The 5,232-nt window shown below is 58.1% G+C and overlaps 2 non-coding genes across 2 annotated transcripts; both read left to right on the top strand.

Annotated features, from left to right (window-relative positions):
- Nucleotides 1-1,657: 1,657 nt before the first annotated feature.
- LOC139053857 (small subunit ribosomal RNA) lies at nt 1,658-3,472 on the top strand. Its single transcript, XR_011510840.1, has one exon. It is a non-coding gene; the product is annotated as a small subunit ribosomal RNA (ribosomal RNA).
- A 1,237-nt stretch (nt 3,473-4,709) lies between these two features.
- LOC139053861 (5.8S ribosomal RNA) lies at nt 4,710-4,862 on the top strand. The gene has a single exon (XR_011510844.1). It is a non-coding gene; the product is annotated as a 5.8S ribosomal RNA (ribosomal RNA).
- Nucleotides 4,863-5,232: the final 370 nt, after the last annotated feature.

Below are 5,232 nucleotides of genomic sequence, written 5' to 3'. Positions count from 1 at the left end.
GTAGTGCCATTTTCGGCTTGCGCGTGTTCGTGGTGGTGTCCGCGCACCGCTCCGCACTCGAGAATCGTGCCCACGACGACGCGAGCGCTCGGAAGAGACGGAAGTCCGAAACCACGTGAGCCGGGGCGGTGTGAGCGCGACTAAGTCCGAGACGACGTCAGCCGGGGCGGCGTGAGCGAGACTAAGTCCGAGACTACGTCAGCCGGGGCGACGAGCACGCCGCGCGCGCTTTTCGCACTCTTACTCGAAAAATGGCGAAGGGGCCGCGCTAGCGTGCCTTGAATCGGTGAGCGGCGGTACCGCGGCGATCGCGAGAGCTCAAATCGGCCGTGCCAAGGCCAAATATTGGCGCTCGGCTCGGCGCAGTACGCCGCCTTGTCGCACGAGTACGGCCCCGTGGAGATCTGGTCACTTATCGCTGCTCATATAAGGGGGCCGTACCGCCCTGGCCGACGTTGTACCGTAGTGCCGTTTTCGGCTTGCGCGTGTTCGTGGTGGTGTCCGCGCACCGCTCCGCACTCGAGAATCGTGCCCACGACGACGCGAGCGCTCGGAAGAGACAGAAGTCCGAAACCACCTGAGCCGGGCCGCGGCGGGAGCTCGACGCCCGTCACGCAACTTTGGCGTACAAGCCACCGCACGGCCGCGACTGAGTCGTCGCCACCGTCCGGCTGGCTGCACTATAGCACGCCGGGAACCGGGAAAGAACCGCGCAGAGGTCGTCGTTTTGCCGCGGCGTTGGCGCGAGCGCGCGAAGAGACAAAGTCCGAAACGGCGTCAGCCGGGGTGTCGAGCACGCCGCCCGCGCCGGTCGCACTCGTGCTCGGAAACGGCGAAAGGGCCGCGCTAGCGTGCGGCCCCGTAGGGGCACAGAAAGGCGATTGTTCTGGAAACCGCGCTGTCCATAGGCGAGAGATTGCCGTTCGCGCATTCGGTCGACGCGCTGCGCTTTCACGACTTCGGCATTGCGCTGCCGACGTAAGCTTTCCATCTCGCTCGCGGCGCTGCGAGGCGGCACGATTTTCGCCAAACGCTCGTCGAAAGTGGCACGAGTACGGCCCCATGGAGATTTGGGAACTTATCGCTGCTATTATATGGGGGTCCCAGAGAGCAGTCGCCCCCAAAAGCGACCTGGGTGTTTGATATGCGGCGGGCTTCGTGCCCGTCAAGCGTGTCCCCGGTATCGCTCCCGTGGATCCCACAGCTGACGTCTGCAGCCTCATCCGCTTGATGCGTTAGGGGCTGGTTGTCGGACGACGCTTTCTCCACGATATCGAGTTGTGTTCCGCATCGTCCTCGGACGAGTCAAATGCGAAAGCGCCGAAGGCGCGGGCGTGACCCGTCGCCTGGCGGCTTTGCCGTCTCGGCTACGTTGCAAGTGTCGGTCGGTCCACCTGTGCTGCGGGCTCAAGAGAAACCGCAAGCCGTGATCGAGTCGACACAACCAGTCTATCGAGAATGTTGCGTGCTTCTTGCCGCGTGGCGATACCCGGCCCTTCGGGGAGGGCGCCGTAGCGAGCTCGAACGCCGTCGTCTCGGACTGTGCAAAGTGCTACTCTTTGCAAGAACGAAGCGTGCTGGGGCGCCTGAAGGTGGCCTCGGCATCGCAAAAACGGCGTCCGGCCTGCTTGACAGGCGGGACGCGCAGTTGAACGATTACCTGGTTGATCCTGCCAGTAATCATATGCTTGTCTCAAAGATTAAGCCATGCATGTCTAAGTACATGCCGAAATAAGGCGAAACCGCGAATGGCTCATTAAATCAGTTATGGTTCCTTAGATCGTTTCTTCCTACTTGGATAACTGTGGCAATTCTAGAGCTAATACATGCAGTGAGCCTGAAGCCCTTTGGGCGACGGGTGCTTTTATTAGACCAAGATCGATCGGGTTTCGGCCCGTATTGTGTGGTGACTCTGGATAACTTTGTGCTGATCGCATGGCCACGAGCCGGCGACGTTTCTTTCAAGTGTCTGCCTTATCAACTTTCGATGGTAGGTTACTTGCTTACCATGGTTGTTACGGGTAACGGAGAATCAGGGTTCGATTCCGGAGAGGGAGCCTGAGAAACGGCTACCACATCCAAGGAAGGCAGCAGGCGCGCAAATTACCCACTCCCGGCACGGGGAGGTAGTGACGAAAAATAACAATACGGGACTCTTTTGAGGCCCCGTAATTGAAATGAGTACACTCTAAATCCTTTAACGAGGATCAATTGGAGGGCAAGTCTGGTGCCAGCAGCCGCGGTAATTCCAGCTCCAATAGCGTATACTAAAGCTGCTGCGGTTAAAAAGCTCGTAGTTGGATCTCAGTTCCAGACGAGTAGTGCATCTACCCGATGCGACGGCTCGGACTGAACATCATGCCGGTCCTTTCTTGGTGCACTTCATTGTGTGCCTCGAGAAGGCCGGTGCTTTTACTTTGAAAAAATTAGAGTGCTCAACGCAGGCGAGTCGCCTGAATAAACTTGCATGGAATAATAGAACAAGACCTCGTTTCTGTTCTGTTGGTTTTTGGAATACGAGGTAATGATTAAGAGGGACAGACGGGGGCATTCGTATTGCGGCGCTAGAGGTGAAATTCTTGGACCGTCGCAAGACGAACTACTGCGAAAGCATTTGCCAAGAATGTTTTCTTTGATCAAGAACGAAAGTCAGAGGTTCGAAGGCGATCAGATACCGCCCTAGTTCTGACCATAAACGATGCCAACCAGCGATCCGCCTGAGTTACTCAAATGACTCGGCGGGCAGCTTCCGGGAAACCAAAGTGTTTGGGTTCCGGGGGAAGTATGGTTGCAAAGCTGAAACTTAAAGGAATTGACGGAAGGGCACCACCAGGAGTGGAGCCTGCGGCTTAATTTGACTCAACACGGGAAAACTTACCCGGCCCGGACACTGGGAGGATTGACAGATTGAGAGCTCTTTCTTGATTCGGTGGATGGTGGTGCATGGCCGTTCTTAGTTGGTGGAGCGATTTGTCTGGTTAATTCCGATAACGAACGAGACTCTAGCCTATTAAATAGGTGCGGGGTTCCCAGCACCTTACAACCTTCTTAGAGGGACAAGCGGCTCCTAGCCGCACGAAACAGAGCAATAACAGGTCTGTGATGCCCTTAGATGTCCGGGGCCGCACGCGCGCTACACTGAAGGAAGCAGCGTGTCTTTATTCCTGTCTGAAAAGACTGGGTAACCCGTGGAACTTCTTTCGTGATTGGGATAGGGGCTTGCAATTGTTCCCCTTGAACGAGGAATTCCCAGTAAGCGCGAGTCATAAGCTCGCGTTGATTACGTCCCTGCCCTTTGTACACACCGCCCGTCGCTACTACCGATTGAATGATTTAGTGAGGTCTTCGGACCGATGTCCGGCGCGGCCTTTCGGTTGCGCCGGTCTGTTGGAAAGATGACCAAACTTGATCATTTAGAGGAAGTAAAAGTCGTAACAAGGTTTCCGTAGGTGAACCTGCGGAAGGATCATTACCGGATTGTTCGAGGGTGACGAGCGCCATTGTTTCTACCCCGTGTGGGTGAAGCAGCTCGCTGCGCCCGACGCTTTCCGCCGCTGGCCCCGCTTGGACGCGGGGACGGCTATACCCGAACATGCCGGGGATTGCCCGAATTTCGAAGGGCGCCCCGTGCCAAATTTGTTGCGCCCAGTGGACGCCGGCTGCAACCTTGGACGGTTGGCTTGGCCGCGCCCGCGGGTAGAAACGGCGTAACGCACACTGTTGGGTGGGCTTTCTGAAGTCCGCCTCGGCACTCTTGCGCGGAATGGGAGTAAGACGACCCGACCTGCTGCTCTTGCCCAGTACGAGGGGAACGGCGAAGCGTGCGGTCGGTCAAGGAACTGACGGTCGAGAGCTAATGCCGCTGCCGCTTAGTACACACGGAACCGTGGTGCGAGCGCTCTCCCGTCCTCCGCGGCAAACGCTGCCGTGTCTGAAAAGGCTGGCGGCTGCCGGTCGCTTCCTGCGGCGAGTGTGGAGTAACGACCCGACTTTGTTGCTGCCCAAGTACTAAAGGAACGGTGCGGCGCTCGGTCGGTCATGGAACCGGCGGTATTGAGGGTGCGGCTGCCAAGTACGGAAGGAACCGTGGCCTAAAGCACTCTCCCGTCCTCCGCGGCAAATTCCACCGCGCCCGAAAGGGCCGGAGGCTGCCGGTCGGCTCCCGCTCGTGACGCGCGAGGTGTCGAGTTCGCGGTTCAATGCGACGACGTCTGCAGGCTATTTGCCCGCCGCCGAGGGAAAGGCGGCGTTGCTGCGAAGTACCGAAGGAAACGCGGCTTTGCTACGTCGGAAGCGTTCTGCGGTTTGCGGACTTGTGCGCTTTGGGAAGGCGCCGCACGTCGAAAGAGGAAGTACGGACAGACGAGGGACTGTAATCCCGTATTCGAACGCACTTGCGGCCAGGCCCTTGCTGGCTTCGTCTTCCGCCTCAAGTAGACTTGTTGTGGCTCCGGCGCAGAGAGCCGTCCCTGGCACTGGCCGAGTGGCTTTGGAGAGCTGCGCGAGTACGCGCGCGCCAAGCTCTTGTCTTTCGTCTCGAGTAGGCTGTTGGATCAGCAGCGGTCATGCGGAAACGCGTGACCGCCGAACGAAAGAGCGAAACAGGAGTAGCGCACGCCGAAAGGCGCTCTTCGAAACCACACACAGGGAGACGCCACGTGCCTGAAACACTGGTTGTACTGTACTGAATTGAACAAACTATTTTTCACGACTCTAAGCGGTGGATCACTCGGTTCTCGGGTCGATGAAGAACGCAGCCAGCTGCGAGACTTGGTGTGAATTGCAGGACACACTGAGCACTGATTCTTTGAACGCACATTGCGGCCTTGGGTCTTCCCTTGGCTTCGTCTGTCTGAGGGTCGGATCACATATCAAGAGAGCCTTCGGCGCACAGGGAACGTGCGTCCGTCGACTCGTTTTGACCGCGTCGGCATCATGGACAGTACGTTGAGCGCTGAAGCCACGCGCCAGCAACCTCACGAGAAGGAGACGGTGGCGAGCCGTCGTGCCAAATCTTCGAAGAGACGGAAACGAGGCATTACTACTGCAGCGTGACGAGTGCGCGCCTCTGGCAAGACCGCCGCAGGATGGAGTCGGATACCTGCAGGGAAAGAGCGGTCCAAGCTCGAGGCGCGAACGTCTGTTGCCTTGTAGCGCGCACCTTTGCGAGAGAGTCGGAAGCGATCGCAATTTGCGTTGTTTGCCTTCGGAGTACGTCGAGCTCCAGAGCTG

This window comes from Dermacentor albipictus, unplaced genomic scaffold (assembly GCF_038994185.2).
Source record: "Dermacentor albipictus isolate Rhodes 1998 colony unplaced genomic scaffold, USDA_Dalb.pri_finalv2 scaffold_263, whole genome shotgun sequence".
In the NCBI taxonomy this organism is placed as follows: Eukaryota; Metazoa; Arthropoda; class Arachnida; order Ixodida; family Ixodidae; genus Dermacentor; species Dermacentor albipictus.
The sequence above is the reverse complement of the archived record's forward strand: the minus strand, read 5'-3'. Positions and strand labels throughout refer to the sequence as shown.